At 38.1% G+C, this 23,321-nt stretch overlaps 1 protein-coding gene across 1 annotated transcript in view; it reads right to left on the reverse strand.

Annotated features, from left to right (window-relative positions):
- WBP4 (WW domain binding protein 4) overlaps nt 1–23,321 on the reverse strand; it is a 66,970-nt gene that overhangs the window by 24,116 nt on the left and 19,533 nt on the right. The window lies entirely within an intron of this gene.

Below are 23,321 nucleotides of genomic sequence, written 5' to 3' on the forward strand. Positions count from 1 at the left end.
ACTGCTATACACTTTCTTTCTGATATTACACATGACAACCTGGAAAGGTTCTTCCAGACTCTGAGGGATAAACACACTGAATATGGAAAACCTGACTTGATTAGTGATACTTTTTTTTTTTTTTAAAGTAGGCTTCATACCCAGTGTGGAGCCCAACACGGGGCTTGAACTCATGACTCTGAGATCAAGACCTGAGCTGAGATCAAGAATCTGGATGCTTAACTGAATGAGACAACCAAGCACCCTTATCAGTGATACTTTCAAAGAAACTTGATCAAAAGGGAGAAATGTGGAGGGCTGGCTGGGAAGATGACGGGGTAGGAAGACCTTTAGCTTGCCTTGTCCCATGGATACAACCAGATAATAACGTCAGTGTAAATAACCCAGACGATCCAAAAATGGGCAGAACAAATTCCACAACTAAAGGTAGAGAGGAGGCCACACTGAAGAAAGCAGGAAAGGCAAAGATGTGGTCTGAGAGTAGAACTGACTGTGGCCATCTGTGGTGGGGAGAAAGTCAGTAGGTGTGGAGAAGGGCAAAAACTAGACATTTATGCCAGGAGGCCATAAATGCGGAGGATGAATCCTCATAACGTTTGTCTTTTAAAGTGAGAGGGATTGAATTTTGTGAGTTCTAACAACCAGTGAGGCTTAAAGCCTAGAATTTTAAAGATAAGAGAGCTCAGTTCTGGGAGAACCCTGAGGGCATTAGGAAGCTGAGTTTGTGCCCTTAAAGAGACAGCACAGCAAACAACATAGGCAGATACAGCGTAGAACCAGTAGTTTGAAAAACACTGGGAACAGACAAGAGAGAAAGTGATTTGCTCATTTCACAGCATGCCCTGAGACTCGGGGCTTGCGAGGAAACTCCAGGAGCAAAGAAGCTGGCAGGCACCATTTCCCTCCCCTGTCTGCCAGCATAAACAATGGTCAACTGTGGGAACCAGTGATGCTGGCAGTCATTACTTTGCTTATACCAAGCCCCACTGCACCCACCTCTGCACTTTAGTGGATCTGCCCTTCCCAGTCACATCTGCCTCAATCCCAGAGCTACAGCCCCTCTCCCTGAGAAGTCTGGTGCAAATTGTGCCAACTCCACATCTCCAGACCCACATGTTTTCCGAAACCTCAGTTCCTGTGGGGGGCAGGTCTCATTTTTCAAGCAGACCACTGTACGCTTTAAAAGGCTGGGAACCAAATGCTGCCCACAACAGGCAAAGACAGACTCGGCAAACAACTGGACTGAGGGCAAAAGAGGTCAAGACTCAACACAGAGAACACACATAAAGGAAACACTCTCTGAAGTGTTAGGCCCTGGGGAACAGGAGACACTGCACTACAGGGCACTACAGGACCTCTCCTTCATAAGACTATTATCGTTAAGAACAAGAGAAGTAGCTGACCTTCCCAACACATGGAAACAACACAGAAAGACAGAATGAGGAAGCAGAGAAACATCTCTCACATTAAAGAATAGAACCAAACCACAGCAAGAGAGCTAAGTCAAATGGACAGAAGTAATATGCCTGATAGAGAATTTAAAATAATAATCACAGGGGACATCTGAGTGGCTCAGTCAGCTAAGTGTCTGACTCTTGATTTCGGCTCAAGTCATGATCTCATAGTTTGTGAGTTTGAGCCCCACATATGGCTCTGCACTGACAGCATGGAGCCTGCTTTGGATTCTCTCTCTGCCCCTCCTGAGCTCATGTGTGCACCCCCTCTCTTTCAAAATAAATAAATAAACATTAAAAAAATAATGATTGGGTTGGCCTGGGTGGTTCAGTCGGTTAAGCGTCTGACTCTTGCCTTCAGCTCAGGTCATGATCTCACGGTTTCATGACTTCGAGCCCCACGTTGGTCTCTGCGCTGACAGTGTGGAGCCTGCTTAGAATTCTCTCTCTCTACCCCGTTGCCACTCATGCAGTCTCTGTCTCTCTCAAAATACACTTAAAAAAAATCATCAGATGGGGCGCATGGGTGGCTCAGTCGGTTAAGCGTCCGACTTTGGCTCAGGTCATGATCTTGCGGTTCATGGGTTCGAGGCCCGCATCAGGCTCTGTGCTGACAGCTCAGAGCCCAAAGCCTACTTCGGATTCTGTGTCTCCCCCTCTCTCTCTGCCCCTCCCCTGCTTACACTGTCTCTTTCAAAAATGAATCAATGTTAAAAAAAAATCATAAAGATACTCAATGGACTTGAGAAGAGTGGAGAACATCAATGAGACCCTCAACACAGAGATAAAGAACCAGAGGTCAAGGATACAAATGTAATTAAAAATACACCTGAAGGAATAAATAGCAGGCTAGATGAAGCAGAGTAACAAATTAATGACCTGGAAAATAGAGTAATAGAAAGTAACTAAACTGAGCAAAGGAGAGGAAAGAGCATTATGCAAATTAAGAACAGTCTTAGCGGACTCAGTGACTCCATCAAATGTAATAACATTTATATTATAGGGATCTCAGAAGAAGACAGAGAAAAGGGAGTAGAAAATTTATTTGAAGAATAATGGCTGAAAAGTTGCCTCATCTGGGGAAGGAAACTGATATCCAGATCCAAGAGGCACAGAGATCTCCCCAAAAATTGAATCCAATGAGGTTCACAGCAAGATACATAATAATTGAAATGGCAAAGAGTAGCAATAAAGAAAAAAAAATTAAAAGCAGCAAGAGAAAAGAAAACAGTTACATAAAAGAGAAAACCCATAAGGTGATCAGTGGATTTTTAGCAGACACTTTCCAGGTCAGAAGGGAGGGATATGAATATTCAGTGCTGCAAGGGCAATATCTGCAGCCAAGAATATTCTAATCAGTAAGGCTATCATTTAGAATAGAGGCAGGGACACAGCTTTTCTTTTCTTTTTTTTAAGTTTATTTATTTATTTTGAGAGAAAGAGTGTGAGTAAGCGGAGGAAGGGCAGAGAGAGAGGGAGAGAGAAAGATAATCCTAATCAGGCTCTGTATCAGCAGCGTAGAGCCCAACACGGGGCTTGAACTCACAAACCGTGAGATCATGACCTGAGCCAAAACCAAGAATCAGACACTTTGACTGAGCCACTCAGGCGCCCCCAGAGTTTTTCAGACAAACAAAAACTAACAAAGTTCATGGCCACCAAGCCAACCCCTTAAGAAGTATTAAAGGAGCCTCTCTGGGAATTAAAGACCATAAATCATAGTATGAAAAGTAAAACGCACAAAAGCAGTAAAATATTTCTGTAAAAAAAAAACCAAAAAACAAAGGAATCATAAAATAAAAAGATGTAAAATATAACATCATATACTTAAATGGGGTAGAGGAGTAAAGAAGGGGTTCAAATTTAAGTGACCATCAAGTTAATACAGAATATATGCAGAAGATATAAACCTAATGATAACCACAACTCAAAAACCAGTAATAGATATGCAAAGAATAAAGAGAAAGAAATCCAAATGTATTTCTAAGAAAGCAAACAAACCATGATGGAACAAGAAAGGATCAGAGAATAATCTATAGAAATAACCAGAAAACAAGTAAAAAATGGCAATAAATACATACTGATGTATTTGAACGTAACGGACTAAATGCCTCAATTAAAAGACACTGGTGAGTGGATAAAAAACCAAGACCCATTTATATGCTGCCTATAAGAGACTCACTTTAGACCTAAAGACACCTCAAGAATGAAAGTGAGGGGATGGAGAAACATCTATCACGTAAATGGATGTCAAAAGAAAGCCGAGGTAGCAATACTTGTATCAGGCACAACAGACTTTAAAACAAAGACTGTAACAAGAGACAAAGAACACTATATAATAATAAAGGGGAAAATCCAATAACAGCTGTAAATATTTATGCACCCAAAATAGAAGCACCAAAATGCATAAAATAGTTAATAGCAAACAAAAAGGAAATAATTGAAGGTAATACATTAGTAGATCGATGTCATACCAGGTTATCTTTTCTGAACACAATGGTATGAAACAAGAAATCAACCACAAGAAAAAATCTGGAAATAGGGCAAATATATGGAGGTCAAATATCATGCTACTAAACAATGAATGGGTCAAACAAGAAACCAAAGAGGAAATAATAAATTACATGGACATACATGAAAATGAGAACATAATCATCCCAAATCTTTGGGATGAAATGAGCTGTCCTATGAGGGAAGATTACAGCAAAACAGGCCTATGTGAAGAAGCAAGAGAAGTCTCAAACAACTTAATCTTATGCCTATACCTAAAGAACTAGAAAAAGAACAAACAAAACCCCCAAACAGCAAAGAAAGTAAATAACAAAGCTCAGAACAGACATAAATGATATGGAAACTAAAAAAATAACAGGTGAATGAAACCAGGAACTGGTTCTTTGAAAGAGATCAAGGAAATTGATAAATCTCTAGCCAGACTCATCAGAAAAGAGAGGACCTAAATAAACAAAATCAATAATAGGAGAAATAACCAACACCACAGAAATACAAACAATTGTAACAATACTATGAAAACCTACATGCCAACAAATCAACTTAGAAGAAATGGATAATTCACAGAAACATATAAGCTATTAAAATTAAATGAAGAAAAAAAAAAAAAAACTGAGCAGACCAGTTACAAGGAATGAAATTGAATCAGTAATCTGAAAACTTCCAAAAAACAAAAAGTCTAGAACCAGATGGCTTCACGGGTGAATTCTACCAACTGTATAAAAAAGAGTTAATACCTATTCTTTTCAAACTACTTCAAAAAATACAAGAAGGAAAACTTTCAAATTCATTCACTGTTAATACCAGAACCAATAAAGACACCACAAAAAAAGAGAACTACAGACCAGTATCTCTCATGAACATACATGCAAAAATTTTCTGCAAAGTATTAGCAAACTGAATCCAACAACATATTAACAATCATACACCACAATCAAGTGGGATTTATTCTCGGAATGAAAAAGTGGTTTAATATTTGTAAAACAATCAACGTGATACGTCCCTTCAAAAGATAAAGGATAAAAAACATATGACTAAGTACAACACCCATGTATGTATACAAAATCCTTTGCAATACAGGTGCAGAGGGAATATAACTCAATTTAACAAAAGCCTTATATGAAAAACCCTTAGCCAACATCATACTCAACAAAAAACTGAGAGCTTTTCCCGTAAGGTCAACAACATGACAAGGATGTCGTGTCACAACTTTCATTCAGCACAGTACTGAAAGCCCTAGCCAAAGCAATTAGACACCAAAAAAATAAAAGGCATCCAAATTGGGAAGGAAGAAGTAAAACCGTCATCATGTGGAGACAATATACTATATATACAAAACTAGCCTAAAGACTGATAAATTAACTCAGTAAAGTTGCAGGATATAAATCACTGTATAGAATCTGCTGCATTCCAATACACTAATAATGAAGTAGCAGAAAGTGAAATTAAGACAACAATCCCAGTTATAATTATACCCCAAACAATAAAATATCTGCTTAACTGGAGAGGTGAAATACCTATACTCTGAAAACTATGAAACAGTGAAGAAAGAAAATTCGTGACAATGCAAAATGGAAAGACATTCTATGTTCATGGGTTGGAGGAACAAATACTGTTGTCTTTAGTGAGAATATGTCTTTATCACTTAAACCAATCTACAGATTTAATGCAATCCCTATCAAAATACCAATAGCATTTTTCACAGAACTAGAATGAACAATCTTAAAATTTGAATGGAAACACAAAAGACCTTAAATAGCCAAAGCAGTCTTGAAAAAGAAAAACAAAACTGGAGGTTTCACAATTCCTGATTTCAAGTTACATTATGAAGTGGTAGTAACTAAAACAGTAATGGTACTGGTATAAAAACAGACACAGAGATCAAAAGAATAGAATAGAAAAGCCAGAAATGAACCCACAATTATATGGTCAATTAATCTTCGACAAAGGAGGAATGAATATACAATGGAAAAAAGTCTCTTCAATAAATGGTGTTGGAAGAACTGGATAGCTACATGCAAAAGAATGAAACTGGACCACTTTCTTACACCATACACAGAAATAAATTCAAAATGGATTAAAGACCTAAATGTGAGACATGAAACCATAAAAATCCTTCAAGAGAGCATAGGCAGTACGGTCTCTGACATCAGCCATAGGAACATTTTTCTAGATATATCTCCTAAAAGAAGGAAGGGAAACAAAAGCAAAAATAAACTACTGGGACTACATCAAAATAAAATGTTTCTGCACAGTGAAGGAAACAGTCAACACAACAGGAAGACAACCTACCGAATGGGAGAAGATATTTGCAAATGACATATCCAATAAATGGTCAGTATATCCAAAATATATAAAGAACTGATACAACTCAACACCCAAAAAAAGAAATAATCCAATTAAAAAATGGGCATAAGACATCTCTCTGAAGACATCCAGATGGCCAGTGGACATACGAAAGGATGCTCAACATCACTGATCAACAGGGAAATGCAAATTAAAGCCCCAAAGAGACATCACCTCACATCTGTCAGAATGTCTAAAATTAGAAATATAAGAAACAACAAGTGTTGGCAAGGATGTGGAGAAAAGGAACCCTTGTGCACTGCTGGTGGGAATGCAAACTGGCACAGCCACTATGGGAAAACAGTATGGAGATTCCTCAAAAAAAAAAATAGAACTACCCTAGGATCCAGTAATCCCTTAAATCCATTCTCCCTTTATTCCCTAGTATTAGGGCATTAGCTGGACACATGGCTTCTCAAGACTACATTTTGGAGCCTCTTCTGCCGTTAGGTATGCCCAGCCATGTAAACTAAGTTCAATTCATGGGTCTTCGGAGTCTTGGCCTTAAAACACTGGATGTGTCTTCCACCACTCTTTTTCCTTTCTCAGGGGAGAAACATGGATATGGTGGTGACCCAGTTTTGACAATCCAACAGACAACATCTTGGAGAATGGCAGAACAACAAGATGGAAAGAACCTGCATCACTGAATAATTTTATGGAATATAGATACTTACCTGCTCTGAATCACCTTTGATCTCTGCATATTACAGAGAAAAATATACTTCTGTCTTATTTGAGTCAAAAAAAAAAAAAAGTAGAGAGAGGATATGACAATTAATAAAAGGACACTTCATTTAGAATGGAGTCAGGAGGCCAGCAGGGGGAACTTTCACACCCTTCCACTCCCCAGGGAGTGGTACCCTACAGGAAGAGAACAAGGATACCACTTTAGTATCCCAGTAGGAAGGCTTTCTTTCTCTATCCCCACCCCTGCAACAACAGTCCAGCCAATGGAGACCATCACAACCCAGTCAATGAAAAGCCACTATACTTCCAAGTTCCCACTTTATTCTAGTGGATTTTTTTTTTTTTGTTTGTTTATAACAGCCTTCCCAGTATCTTTCTTCTACAAAAGAGCATTTCTCTCTTTTGTTCTGTGGACTTGCCTATGGTTTTGCCATAGTTTGCTAGTCCTGGAATGCAATTCTCTGCTATTCCCGAATAAACCCATTTTTGTTGATAAAATAACTGGCAGTTTTATTTTTAAGGTTAACAAAAACAAATACTCTCCTGGAAAACCACCAAATCAAAAACTGAGCAAAAATACAATACTAAACTATTCCATAAACCATGAAATCACGGAACCTTCATTCAAAGTTTATGCAATATATGGGCATAACTATATTCAGAGATCGAACAACTTTAACTGTTTTGGTTAAGAAACAAAAACATCCCTTTCTCATGCCCTGTCAACAGTCTAAGTGTTTATCTGAAGAAAGAACAAAAATAAAGAAACTTAAGAAAAGTCAGGGTAACAAAATTAGAAAAATAAAAGTGAAAATGGATAAACAGAAAGTCCATTAACAACTAGAAGCATAATAAAATAGACAATTAAAAATAAGAGCTGATTCATTAAGTAAAAATGTATTTTAAAAAATCCTTTAGTGGAGACCTAAGCTTCTGCTCCCCCATAAAATGATCAACAATTAGAGAGCTATATGTAAACAAAAACAGCTCTGGGAGAACTCTGGAGTCCTCTTAAGATATTTTAGCAGCACAAAAAAAAACTTGAGAATTGCAAAAGAGAAGGTTCTTTCTCTTCATGTTGCCTCTATCATTTCATTTGCCAAGGTGACATTGATCAGAGTCAAGAGGAAACTTCTCAGCTAGAAAGTTCCTTTCACCAGGATATCAAGAGAGGAGTATCTAGCCTTTTGGGGTACTGCAGGAAGTACTTCAGTTTCACTTCTGACTCGCAAAGCTGAGATGTACTGAGATGGATAGGAACAAGGAAAAAAGGCAGGATCTACCAAGAGCAGTCATGCAGCAGGAGTGACTGGGGTTCACGGTGACCTGCTTTACAAACTCAGCAGCTTTTGCCACTGAAGAACGAACCAATGGCTCCTACTTCTAACTAAATAGCACAACTACTCCAGACTTTCACCAGGTATTTCACCCAAGAGGTATTAGCTTTCCCTGATGCCAACTGCCTGAGTCCCTCCACCCCTGCCTCTGCCAGAGCCTGGAACCACACTAACAGCCAGCTCAGGCCTCTGTGCAAGTGCAAGATGCCAGTGTAGACATCTGTGGCTGACCCCCCACTGCTATTTGTACACTTAGGGCTAGCTGTGCATTTAAATGTTGCCACCCTGGGGCGTCTGGGTGTCTAAGTGAAGCATCTGACTCTTGATTTTGGTTCAGGTCATGATCTCACAGTTTGTGAGTTCGAGCCCCGCATCGGGCTCTGTACTGACAGCATGAAGCCTGCTTAGGATTCTGTGTCTCCTCTCCCTCCCCTTCCCTGCATGCTCTCTCTCTCTCAAAAATAATTTTAAAAAATTAAAAAAAAATGGGGCCACCCTAACACCCATTACCAGTCTCTACTGAAGTGTGCACACCAGGGACAGGTGAAGGCACTACAGCACAGGAGATCATGCTAACAGCTAGGTCCCCTGAAGCTGCTTCTGGATCTGAATCAAGCTATATCTTCTGTCACTGGCCTGCTTGATTATGCTCATCTGTAGCCAGTTCCTCTAGCTGCACACCTGTATACCCTAGCCCAACCCCTGACACCAGCTTCCACTGCAGTGTATATGTATATGTATAATGTATGCATCATTAGAATCTCAGAAGGAAAAGGGAGGGAGAAAGGAATACAAAGCTTATTTAAAGCAATAATGGCTGGAGGACTTAGGGGAATATGGCAGAGTAGGATGATTCTTAGCTTACCTTGTCCCATACAACTAGATAACATCCACATCAGTGTAAACAACCCAGAAAATGACCCAAAGCCTGGCAGAACAGACTCTCCACAGTTAAATGTAGAGAAGAGGCCACATCAAAGAGAGTAGGAAGGACGGAGAGACACGGTCAGACTGGCAAGACTACGGAAGGGAGGGATGCTGTGGGCGTGGAGAAGGTAGAGAGACACTCACTCCAGGCATAGGGAACCTGCCCTGGGAAGATGAATCCCTGTAACATTTGGCTTTTGAAAACCAGGGGGGCCTAATTTCACAAGTTCTTACAATCAGTGGGCTTAACATCTGGAACTTTAAAAATCAGCAAGCCTGGCTGTGGGAGAGCTGGAGGTCAACAGGAAAACTGAGCCCCCACCTTTAAAGAGACAGCACAACAAATAGCCCTGCACCGAGAAAAAGCACAGAAGCAGCAGATGGAAAAATGTGTGGCATATATAGGAAAGAGCCTTATTTACTAGTTTTAGAGCATGTGCTAGAGGACTAGGGATCTTTTGGTGGGGCAGGGATCTTTAGGAGACTTTTCTAGGAACAAAGAAGGTGGCAGGTACCATTTCCCTCCCTTACACCCCCAGCCTAGCCACATGGATACTGTGGGAATCAGTGTGGTGCTGATACTTTCCTCCTTCTACGACCTGCCCCCCTGACCCAGCAGGGTGGCTCCTGTAGCGGATCAGTATAAACTTTGCTGGCACCGAGCCCCACCACTGCTCTCTCCTGAGGACTGGTCCCCTCCAGCCCTGTGGTAATAGTTTCCTAAAGTGGCTCCAGGTCTCCTACCACAACAGACCTACAAAACCTTGTTAACACTGCGCCCCTGCCCCTGTATTCTCCCGAAGACCAAGCCCCCTCCAATATGCCCTTGGCTTAAGTCCATCCAAAGTGGTGCCTCAAGCCTGACAGTAAGCAAGCAGCTCTTGACAGGGACCAGCGCCACTCCTCACCTGCCCTGAGGATAAGATAACCAGACACACCAGCCCTACAGCAGCCCTAGCAGCAGGCTGGGGGCAGACACTAGGTCTGACTGCAGGCCCCGCCCATCAACGAAAGCTTCTCAGATGACAACACAGGGAAAGTACCCTGCATTTTGCTGCTACCCAACCTCTGGCAAATGTCTGGTCTGACTCAACTCAGGCCCAAGGCAGCCCCAGACTGGCTCACTTATGACACATGAATGAAACCCTGCCCCCAACAGGCAAACAGAGCCACTGCAGGTGACTGCTCTGAAGGCAAACTGCTCAGCCACAGCAGTAGGGTGCACACAACACACATAAGAGACACCCTTGAAGTGTCAGTTTCTGGTGAACAGGAGGCCACTGCACTGCAGGGCACTACAGAACCTTTTCTTAAGGCCACTACTTTCAAGAGCAGGAGATGTAGCTGACTGTCCTAACATGCAGAAATAGAGAGAGTTAGAGAAAATGAGTAGACAGACAAATATGTCCCAAATGAAAGTAGAGGACAAAATAACATGAGAGCTAAATAAAATGGATAATATACCTCATAGAGAACTTAAACGTAATTGTCATAAAGACTTGAGACTTGGACTTGAGAAAAGAGTGGAGGACCTCAGTGAGACCCTCGAAAAAAAGATTGAAATCATAAAAAAGAACCAATGGGAAATGAAGAACTCAATAAATACAATTAAAAAAACACTAAAGGGAATAAATAGTAGAGGAAGCAGAAGAATAGATCAGTGACCTGGAAGACATAACAGAAAGCAATCAAGCTGAACAGGAGAGAGAAGGGGAAAAAAAAAAACGTAAATTAGACTTAAGGAACTTGGTGACACTATCAAGTATAACATTCACATTACAGGGATTCCTGAAGACGAGGAGAGAGAAAGGGGGGCAGAAAATTTATTTGAAGAAATAATAGCTGAAAACTTCCCTGAATTTGGGGAAGGAAACAGAAATCCAGATCCAAGAGGCACCAAGAGCCCCCAACAAAATCAACCCGAGGAGGTCCACACCCAGACACACAGTAATTAAAATAGCAAAAAGTAGTGATAGAGAATTTTAAAGGTAGCAAGAGAAAACAGTTACATACAAGGGAAACAAAATAAGGCTTTCAGCAAATTTTTCAGTAGAAACTTTGCAGGATGGGATGGAGTGGCACAATATATTCAAAATGCAGAAAGAAAAACACCCTGCAATCAATATTCTATTCAGAAATGCTATCATTCAGAATAGGAGAGATAAAGCATTTCCCAAAGTTAAGGAATTCACCACCACCATTGAATTCATCACCATTAAGGAATTCATCACTATCCCTACAAGAAATGTTAAGGTGGGGAGGTGCCTGGATGGCTCAGTTGATAGAGCATTCGATCTGAAGGTTGTGAGCTTGAGCCCCACACTGGGTGTGGAGCCTACTTAAAACAAACAAACAACAAAGAAGTGTTAAAGGGAATTTTTTGAGTGGAAAGACCATAAGTAGGAGTAAGAAAAGCAGGAAGCACAAAAGCAGTAAGATTAAGTATATCTATATAAACCAGTCAAGGGATTCACAAAATAAAAGCATGTAAATAAAGTATGACACCATATATCTTGAATGTGAGGGAATGGGGGGGAGTAGAATAAATGAATTAGAGAAAGACAAATACCACATGATTTCACTTATACGTGGAATCAAAACAAATGAACAAAGAACAAAAAAGACAAAGGAAAAAACACTCTTAACTACAGACAACCTGATGATTACAGAGGAGAGGAGTAGGGGGATGGGTGAAACAGGTGAAGGGGATTAAGAGTACATTTATCATGTGAGCACTGAGTAATGTATAGAATAATTACTGAATCACTATATTGTAAACCTGAAACTAATATAACACTGTATATTAACTGTATTGGAGTTAAAGAAAAATAAATGAAGGGGTATTATCAGAAATAAGTTAAAAAATAATGGGTGAAAACTTACCAAATGTGGGGAAAGATCTGTACATCTAAGTTGAAGCTAACAAGTCACCTAAAAATTTCAATCCAAAAAGATCTTCTCTAAGACACACTTTAATAAACGTAAAATCAAAAATGAAGAGAGAATTTTAAAAACAGCAAGAAAAAAAATTTCTCTCATATAAGGGAATTCCATAAGGCTATCAGTAGATCTCAGTAGAAACCTTGTAAGCCAGAAAAGAGATGGTATATTCAAACTGCTGAAAGAAATAAACTGGAAAACAAGAATACCCAGCTAAACTCTCCTTCAGAAATGAAGGTGAGATAAATACTTTCTTTAATTAAAAAACAAAACACAACCAAAACTCAGGATATTTATCACCACTAAAGTGGTGCTGTGCTATAAGCAGTTCTCTAAGCTTAAATAAAAGCTTAAGCTACTAATTACTAACGTGAAAATATATGAAAACATACAAAACAATGGTAAAGGTACGCATCTAGTCAGATTCAGTATACTCTAATATCATAATATGATGGTGTGTTAAACTCAGCTCTAGTATAAGGGTTAAAGGACAAATACAATTAAAAATAGTGCCTGGGTGTCTCAGTCGGTAAAGCCGACTGACTCTTGATTTCAGCTCAGGTCATAATCTCAGGGTTGTGGGATTGAGTCCCATGCTGGGCTCTGCACTGAGCCTGGAGTCTGTTTGGGATTCTGTCTCTCTCTCCAATAAAAACAAAACGAAACAAAACAAAACCCCAGTTATAGTGTAAACAATTGTTAATGGATACACAATACATAAAGATGTAAATTGTGACATCAAAAGCCATAAAAGGAGGGTATGAATAAAAAGATACTTTTTGTATGTGATTGAAGTTTTTATCAGTGTAAAGTACTCTATAATATGTATAAAATTTTTAATAAAAGCACCATAGTAATTACAAAGCAAAAACCTAAAGTAGATTCACAAAAGATAAAGAGAAGGGAATCAAGGCATATTACTATGAATTCAGAAAGGAAAGCAGCAAGAGTGGGGGTGGGAAAAGGAACAACAAAATAGCCAAAAAACAATTATATATTAAATTCTCCAATCAAAGATTAAGAATGCTAGGGCACCTGGCTGGCTTAGGCGGTGGAGCATGTGACTCTTGATCTTGGGGGTGTGAGTTTAAGCCCCATATTGGGTGTAGAGAGTACTTAAAAATACAATCTTAAAAAGATATATAGAAAAGAGGTAACTGGGAGGCTCCGTCCGGTGACTGTCCAACTTCGGCTCAGGTCATGATCTCATGACTTGTGGGTTCGAGCCCCATGTGGGCTCTGTGCTAACAGCTCAGAGCCTGGAGCTGCTTGGGATTCTGTGTTTCCCTCTCTCTCTGTCCCTTCCCCGCTCATACTCTGTCTCTCTCTCAAAAATAAATAAACGTTTAAAAAATATATATACATATATACACACACACACACAGAATGCTTAGGTGGATTAAAAACAAACAAACAAAAAAACAACAAAAAACCAGAACCAACCATATGCTGCCTGTAAGAGATTTGCATCTGATTTAAAGACACACACAGGCTCAAAGTGAAGGGACAGAAAAAAGTACTCCATGAGAATGGAAACCAAAAGAAAGCAAGGATAACTATAGTTATAGCAGACAAAACAGACTTTAAGCCAAAAATGGTATCAAGACAACAACAACAACAAAAAAAAAGCCATTATATAATGAAAAGGGGGTCATTCCATCAAAAAGACATAACAATTATATCATTGTCATCAAGGTGCAAATGTATGTACCCCAAATTGCAGAACCTAAATAAATTAAGCAAATATTCATAGATTGGAAGGGAAAAACAGACTCCAACAAATAGCAGGGGAGTACAGTATGATACTTGCAATAATGGATAGATCACACAGACAGAAAATCAGCAAGGAAACACTGGACTTGATCATACTTTTTAGACTAAGTGGATCTAATATAATCTACAGAACATTCTATGTAACAGCAGACTACATTCTTCTCAAGCACACATGGAACATTCCTTAGGACAGATCATATGATATGTCAGAAAACAAATCTTAGCAAGTTTAAGACTGAAATAATACCAAGTATCTTTTCTGACCAAATGGCAAGAAACTAGAGGTCAACAGGAAAAAATCTAGAAAATTCACAAAAATGTGGAAATAAACTGCTCAACAGCTAACAAGGCCAAGAAGGGAAGGGAGATTAAAAAAAAAAATGTTGAAATATAAAAGGAAACACAACATATCCAAAACTATAGAATGCTGCAGAAGTCGTTCTAAGAGGGAGGTTTTGCAACAAATGCCTATGTTAAGAAAAAAGAAATATCTCAAACAACTTAAAACTAGAAAAAAGTACAAACTAAGCCCAAAGTTAGCAAAAAGAAGGAAATAACAGGGATCACAGCAGAAACAGAAGCCAGAATAGAACACAGTAAGAAACCTACGAGATGGTTCATTGAAAAGAAAAACAGAATTAACAAACCTTTAGCTAGAATGAGGGAAAAAAAAAGATCCAAATAAATCAGAAGAAATGAAAGAGGAGACATTTCAATAGACACCACAGAACTACAAACCATCATAAGAAACTACCATGAACAACTGTACACCAACAAATTGGATAACCTAGAAGAAATGGATACATTCCTAGAAACACACAACCTACTAAGGCTGAATCATGATAAAACTGAAAATCTGAACAGACCAGTAATAAGGATATTGAACCAGTAATCAAAAAATGCCAACACAAAGAGCCCAAGACCAGATGCACTGGTGAATTCTACCAACTATTTATAGAAGAGCTAACAGTAATTAACAAAATATTGAAGAGAAGGGAACACTCCCAAACTCATTACAGTAGGCATGTATTACTCGATACCAAAGCCAGAGCAGGACACCACAAGAAAAGAAAATTACAGACAAATACCCCTGATGAATATAGATGGCAAAAATTTTCAACAAATTACTTGTGAACTGAATTCAACAGCACATTAAAAGAATCATACAGCATGACCAAGTGGGATTCATCCCCAAGATACAAGGATGGTTCAACATTTGCAAATGAATTGTGATATACCATTAATAGAATGAAAGATAATTTCAACAGGCAGGAAAACTAACAAAGTACATCTTTTCATGATAAAAAACATTCAATGAACTGGATATAGAATGAACATATTTCAAAATCACAAAGGCCATATATAATAAACCCACAGCCAACATCATACTGAATGGTGAAAGATGGAAAGCTTTCCCGTAATATGAAAAACAAGACAAGGATACCCACTCTTACCACTCCCATTCAACATAGTACCAGAAGTCCTAGCCAAAGCAATCAAGCAAGAAGAAATAAATAAATAAAAGACATCCAAATTACAAAGGAAGAAGGAAAAGTGTCTCTGTTTGTAGATGATACATATTATACACAGAAAATCCTAAAGACTCCACCAAAAAACTGTTAGAACTAATCAGTGAGTTCAGTAAAGTTGAATGATACAAAATCAACACCCAGAAATCAGTTGTTTGCATGCACTTAACAACAAAATATCTAAAAAAAATAAAAACCCATTTACAATATCATTGTAAACAGTAAAATACTCAGTGATAAATTTAACAGAAGAGGTGGAAGATCTGTACACTGAAAAGTACAAGGCACTGATGAAAAAACTGAAAACGACACAAATGCAAAGATAGTACATGTTCAAGAATCAGATGAATGAATACTGTTAAAATGTCCATGCTGCTCAAAGCCATCCATAAATTCAACGGCTATCCCGAAGATGTGGTATATATACATACAATGGAGCACCCTGAGGGTTGGCTCAGTTGGTATATATACAATAGAGTATTACTCGGCAATTAAAAAGAATGAAATCTCGCCATTTGCAACCACATGGATGGAACTAGGGGGTATTATGCTAAGCGAAATTAGTCAGAGAAAGACAAATATCGTATGACTTCACTCATATGAGGACTTTAATTAAGATACAAAACAGATGAACACAAGGGAAGGGAAGCAAAAATAATATAAAAACAGGGAGGAGGACAAATCATAAGAGACTCTTATAGGAGAACAGAGGGTTGCTGAAGGGGTTGTGGGAGGGGGGATGGGCTAAATGGGTTAAGGGGGTTAAGGAATCTACTCCTGAAATCATTGTTGCACCATATGCTAACCTGGATGTAAATTAAAAAATATTTAAAAAAATAAAAGGGGCGCCTGGGTGGCTCAGTCGGTTGAGTGTCCGACTTCAGCTCAGGTCGCGATCTCGCGGTCCGTGAGTTCGAGCCCCGCGTCGGGCTCTGGGCTGATGGTTCAGAGCCTGGAGCCTGCTTCCGATTCTGTGCCTCCCTCTCTCTCTGCCCCTCCCCCGTTCATGCTCTGTCTCTCTCTGTCTCAGAGGTAAATAAACGTTAAAAAAAAATTTTTTTTTAAATAAAAAAATAAAATAAAAACAAAAGGAGGCATTAACACCTGAAAAACTCAAGCTATACAGAAAGTTCAATGTATTACCATATGTTTTAAAATTTAAGCTTTGATGGGATCTTAGGGAGTGGTGCCTGTGCGGCTCAGTCAATAATGGGTCTGACTTTGGCTCAGGTCATGATCTTGCAGTTCATGAGCTGAAGCCCCATGTTGAGCTCTGTGCTGACAGCTCAGACACTGGAGCCTGCTTCAGATTCTCTCTCTCTCTGACGCTTCCCCATTCACGTTCTTTCAAAAATAAACATTAAAAAAAAAAAAAAAAGATTCTAGGGAATATAAATTCTAGGGAATATAAATATAAATTACCAAAACTAGTACTCAAGAATCCTCCACTCCCCAAGAACAACAGCTGCAAGCGTGTAAGTTATTGAGTATTTAGATGTTCTAGAGACCAACTGCATAGTGATGCTGTGTTGCTTTTTATTTTTTACTTTGCATTTATTTATTTTGGGGGGGGAGCATAAGTGGGGAAGGAGCAGAGAGAGGGAGAAGGGAAACTACAAGCAGACTCCGCACTGTCAGCATGGAGCTGGATGTGGGGCTCAATCCCATGAATCATGAGATCATGACTTGAGCTGAAATCAAGAGTTGGTTGCTAAACCAATTGAGCCACCCAGGTGCCTTTGATTTGTCTTTTTAATTTATTCCTCACAATAAATTAGAAATTAGAACTATTATTATGGCATTTTACAGATGAAGAAATCGAGGCTTAGGTACATTAGGCAATTTGCCCATAGTCACGAAGATAGTAAGCAAGAAACCAGTAAGTTATAAAAAAATTAACTCCCCTAGAATTCCAGGACCAGAGGACTATACTAGTATTTTCTTTTAAACTTTCTAATTGCTGAGAAACTTGTATTCTAGAATATGAACGAATGGAAAGTTACTGGAAAAAAAAAAGATACTGCAAAGTTACTGGGGGAAAAAAGCATAAATAAAAATGGAAAACTACCTAATTCACTTTATTTATCATAAGTTGTATACAAAAATCTGATAACGATATCACACATCTAACAAAAACACAATTAAACTATAGACCACCATCAAAGCTACCACCAGTGAAATTCATCAAAAGCTACTTAATAGTCCTTTTTTTTAATCATTATTTTTGAGAGAAAAAGAGAGAATGGAAGCAGGGGAGGACAGAGCGAGAGGGAGACACAGAATCTGAAGCAGCTCCAGGTTCTGAGCTGTTAGCACAGAGCCCAATGTGGGGCTCCAACTCACAAAAAGCGAGATCATGACCTGAGCTGAAGTTGGGCGCTTAACCAACTGAGCCACGCAGGTGTCCCTGTTAATAATCCTTTAAAAATCTGGAAATAAAGCATGCTTCCTCAACATAATAAAAATTATCTATCTTAAGCCAATAGTCAATATAATCCTTAATATAAATTTTAGAGACATTTCCACTGAAATCAGAAAACATAAATGCTCACTTTCATCACTATACCACGGAGTATGAAAATCTAACTAAAATAGAACATGAAATAAATGGGAAGTAAAATCAGCAGAAAAAGGATTACAAAATATTTGCAGACAAATTTCTTCATGAAAAACCCAAGATTCAAAAAAATAAGTTTTATAAATAATACAATAATTCAGCACCACAATTGGACTCAAGCTTCTTCATACTATAATTACTGGTTAAAAAAATAGTAGAAAACATGGGTTAAATCCACAATTTACAAAAAGCAAAACATGTAAAAGTTTACGTACTTAACATTTACTAAGGATTTACTGTGTGCCAGGCACTGTTTTTACTTTTTTGGGTGCAGAAGTGAACTAAGGTAGACTAAATGCTACCTTGCCTATATTCAAGAATCCAAGTATGAGACTCACAAAGAGGCAGCTACAAAAGTTGTGTAGAGAATCATACCTGATGACTTGAGTAAAAACAGGTATGCGACGTTTTTGGGTGAAAACATAAAATACTGAAAACATGTCAATTTTTTAAAAATCAAATTCAACAAGTAAAATATAATTTCAATCATTTTGACTAAAATTAGATTGTAGCTGTTGAACATTTACAAAAGGATTTAATTTGTCTGGAAAAGAATGAAAAGAAAAACAAAACAGGATAGGGCGCCTGGGTGGCTCAGCCGGTTGGGTGTCCGACTTTGGCTCAGGTTATGGTCTCGCAGTTTGTGAGTTCAAGCCCCGCATCAGGCTCTGTGCTGACAACTCAAGAGCCTGGAGCCTGCTTCAGATTCTGTGTCTCCCCCTCTCTCTGCCCCTCCCATGCTCACTCTCTGTCTCTGACTCTCAATAATAAATAAATATTTAAAAAAATTAAAAAAAAAAAGAAAAACAGGAAGGAACTACTTAAGAAAATTAAAAAAAATAAAGGACATACCACCAGATGTCAGAACATATCGTATAAAAGCATATAATTAAATTACAATAATTACATCTTTACAGTACTATCACAAGAATAGATAGGCTAATGGAACAAAAAAAGCAGCTAGAAACAAACTGGTAAACTCGAGAATTAAACACAAGACTAGGGGCATATGGGTGGCTCAGTCAGTTAAGCATCTGTTAAGTATACAACTTCGGCTCAGGTCATGATCTCGTGGGTTTGTGAGTTCAAGTCCTGCCTCACCCTCTGCACTGCCAGTGTGGAGCCTGCTTGGGATTCTCTCTCTCCCTCTCTCTCTCTATGCTCTGCCCCCACTTGTGCGCATGCCCTCTCTTTCAAAATAAATAAATAAACTTAAAAAAAGATTAAAAAATAAGTGTCACTTAAAAAACTGGGGGAAAGAATGGTACATAAAACTGGGGAAGAATGGTACTGGCAAAACTAGTTGGGCAGGTAGGATAAACAACTACTTTAGAATCTCATCTCATATGATGCATTAAATAGTTGACAGACCACACAAACCAGAAGGAAATACAAGTACATATTTGACTTCTGGATGGAAAATGACATCAATAAAATAGATCACAAAAGGAAAAACAATTGGACTAGTTAAACCTGATGAAATTGTGCACATCTGAAACCATTATAAACACAATTAACAGTCAAACTAGAGATGTGGAAAATCCACAATACCTACAACTAATCAATGGTTAGCATCTGTACTACAAAAGGAGCTTAGAGAAGTAAGACTAATAATTCAATGGAAAAATTTACAGGGACTACCAATAATTTACAGAAGAGTAAATACAAAACACTAATATATGAAAAAAATTTATGAGTAAATCAAAGAAAACTAAAATGAGGTATTTTTTGCTGAATAGAAAATACTTAAAAAATTTAGAAATAGCTAATGCTGAAAGGGTCCAATGGGACAGACATTTTCAGAAACTGCTGATGGAGTATAGATTGGTATGCTCTTTCTGGAAAGTAATTCGGCACTGTGAATCAAGATTTTCAACATGTTCACATCCTTTCAACAGGTATTCCATTTCTAGAAATTGTCAGGAATGTGTACAGAGTGATATATCTATACAGTAATCAGAATGTTATGACGACAAAATGTGCAAAAATAATCTAACTGCCTAACGGGGAATGGCTGAGTAAAATGAAAGCACATCTTAAAAGATTAATATTATATAGCAGTTAAAAATAACACTTATAGGGGCGCCTGGGTGGTTCAGTTGGTTGAGCATCCAAATCTTGGTTTCAGCTCAAGTTATGATCTCACGGTTCGTGGGTTCAAGCTCCGCACTGGGCTCCATGCTGGGAGTGTGAACCCTGCTTGGGATTCTCTTTCTCCTCTCTGACCCTCCCGACTCAAAATAAATACATAAACTTAAAAAAAAATAACATTTACAAAATTTTAACAAAGTACAAGGATATTAATAATACAATACTAAGTAGGGAAAAAGATAAAAGCTGAGGAAGATACTCCAAAATGTTACTATTATCTCTGGGTAACTAAACAGTTATTCTTAAACTTTTCTTCAATTTCAAAAATTTTCCATAATCAAAATATATTGGTAATTTTTAGGGGGGAACCTCTTAAGAAATTAGGCTTATCTACTTGCGAAGTCAGACATAATCCATCACATGTTAAAATGACTGACAATGTTAAAATTTGACAAGCATGGTTTTACATACAGTACACTTACCACACAGAAAACCAAACAGTCGAATTTCAAGAAATCCTAACTTTAACTATAAGAAATGTTGGTATAGTAAGACCACTTTCCTATTGTAAGTCACTTAAAAAATCATTCAGGGGCTGAAGTAATGCAGCCTGTTATTTCTGCAATTTCAGTATATACAGTCAGTATGCTTATCATGGTGCTTGGCAGTATGCTGCATTGAACGCATTTTATCTATTATCACAGTAACAAATACAACCTAAACTCTCATAACAATAGTAACATTTTGACAGCAGTTCTAATCTATACTATGGTATGTTATCCCTACAAAATTAATTGTTTTTTCAAAGTTCATTTATTTGAAGTAGAGAGAGCGTGGGAGCAGGGAAGGGGTAGAGAGAGAGGGAGAGAGACAATTTCAAGCAGGCTCTGCATTGTCAACACACAGCCCACTGCAGGGCTTGAATTCATGAACTGTGAAATCATGCCTGAGCCAAAATCAAGAGGTGGACGCTTAACTGACTGAGCCACCCTAGGTGCCCCCTACAGAATTAATTCTTATTAGAATTGCATATAGATCTTCCCTTATGATGGGGTTATGTGTCCTGATAAATCCACTGTAAATGGAAAATACTGTAAACTGAAAATGCATTTAGTACACCTAATCTACTTAACATCATAACCTAGCCTACCTTAAATGAGCTCAGAACATGTACAGTAGCCTAAATTGGGGAAAATCCTTCACCACAAAGCCTATTTTATATAAAGTATTGAATATCTCATATAATTAATTGAATACCATACTGATGGTGAAAAACAGAATGGTTCTAAGTATACTGGCTGTTTACCCTCATGATTGCATGGGTGCCTGACAGTGTACAGAGTATTGTATGGCAGGGTACTGCTAGGCCGAGGAAAAAGTTCAAAATTGGAAGTGTGGTTTCTACTGAATGCATATTGCTTTTGCACCATCTTAAAGTTGAAAAATCGTAAGTCAAACCATCGGTACAAAGCTGGCCAAAACTTGTGTTACTCTATCTTATGAAAAAATACAATCTTTTCATTAAAGTACAGTTTTAACTATAAATAATTTCACTGTAAAAGTATCCACAGAGTAGTCATCTAAACTATCATCTCAAAGCATTAATATTTTGAAGAAAAACTGCTAACTCGTACTTTTTTTTATTCACCTGAAGACTTAAACATTTAAGAAACACTAATTTGTGGAGCTGGGAGTGAAGTCTTCCTTTTATTGTGTAAATACTCTCAAGACAGTAATTTAAACATGTGAGCTAGTAATACAAACCTAGTAATACAAATCAGGTAACATCCCCACCATGATACTGGTTTAATTGATAAAACTGTTCTGTTTCTTGAATACTGGCTTTAAAACTTTGCTGAACTGCAATAAACCATTTTCAAGACAGTAACAAAATAAGCTTTTTTTCTGCTCTTCAGATCTATGGAAGCCTTCATTAAATATGCAGGTATTTGTTTCTCCGACAGAATATGGATGGTGAGTGTGACAATGTTCATATATAAATGGTATGAGTTAGTGTCTGAATCTGTGGTCACAAGAAATGCTATGGCAAAAATGAACTATTGGGACCTCATCAAAAGAAAAAGCTGCACAGTGAAGGAAACAATCAGCAAAACTAAAAGGCAATTGACGGAATGGGAGAAGATATTTGCAAACGACGTATCAGATAAAGGGTTAGTATCCAAAATCTATAAAGAACTTATCAAACTCAACACCCAAAAAACAAATAATCCAGTGAAGAAATGGGCAAAAGACACGAATAGACACTTCCAAAGAAGACATCCAGATGGCCAACCAACACATGACAAAATGCTCAACATCACTCATCATCAGGGAAACACAAAACCACAATGAGATACTACCTCACACCTGTCAGAATGGCTAACATTAAGAACTCTGCCAACAACAGATGTTGGTGAGCAGGCGGAGAGAGGATCTCTTTTGCACCGCTGGTGGGAATGCAAACTGGTGCAGCCACTCTGGAAAATAGTATGGAGGTTCTTCAAAAACTTAAAAATAGAACTACCCTACGATCTAGCAATTGCACTACTAGGTATTTATCCGAGGAATACAGGTATGCTGTTTCGAAGGGACACATGCACCCCAATGTTTATATAGCAGCACTGTCAACAATAGCCAAAATATGGAAAGAGCCCAAATGTCCATCAATGGATGAATGGATGAAGAAGATGTGGTATATGTATATATACAATGGAGTATTACTCAGCAATCAAAAAGAATGAAATCTTGCCATTTTCAACTACGTGGATGGAACTAGAGGATATTATGCTAAGCGAAATTAGTCAGAGAAAGACACATATCATATGACTTCACTCATATGAGGACTTTAAGATACAAAACAGGTGAAGGGAAGCAAAAATAATATAAAAACAGGGAGGGGGACAAGACATAAGAGACTCTTAAATATGGAGAACAGAGGGTTACTGGAGGGGTTGTGGGGGGGGGGGGATGGGCTAAGTGGGTAAGGGGCATTAAGGAATCTACTCCTGAAATTACTGTTGCACTATATGCTAACTAATATGGATGCAAATTAAAAAACTAAAATTTAAATTTAAAAAATATATAAATATATATAAAAAAAAGAAAAAAT

The sequence above is a fragment of the Panthera leo genome, chromosome A1 (genome assembly GCF_018350215.1).
Source record: "Panthera leo isolate Ple1 chromosome A1, P.leo_Ple1_pat1.1, whole genome shotgun sequence".
Classification (NCBI taxonomy): domain Eukaryota; kingdom Metazoa; phylum Chordata; class Mammalia; order Carnivora; family Felidae; genus Panthera; species Panthera leo.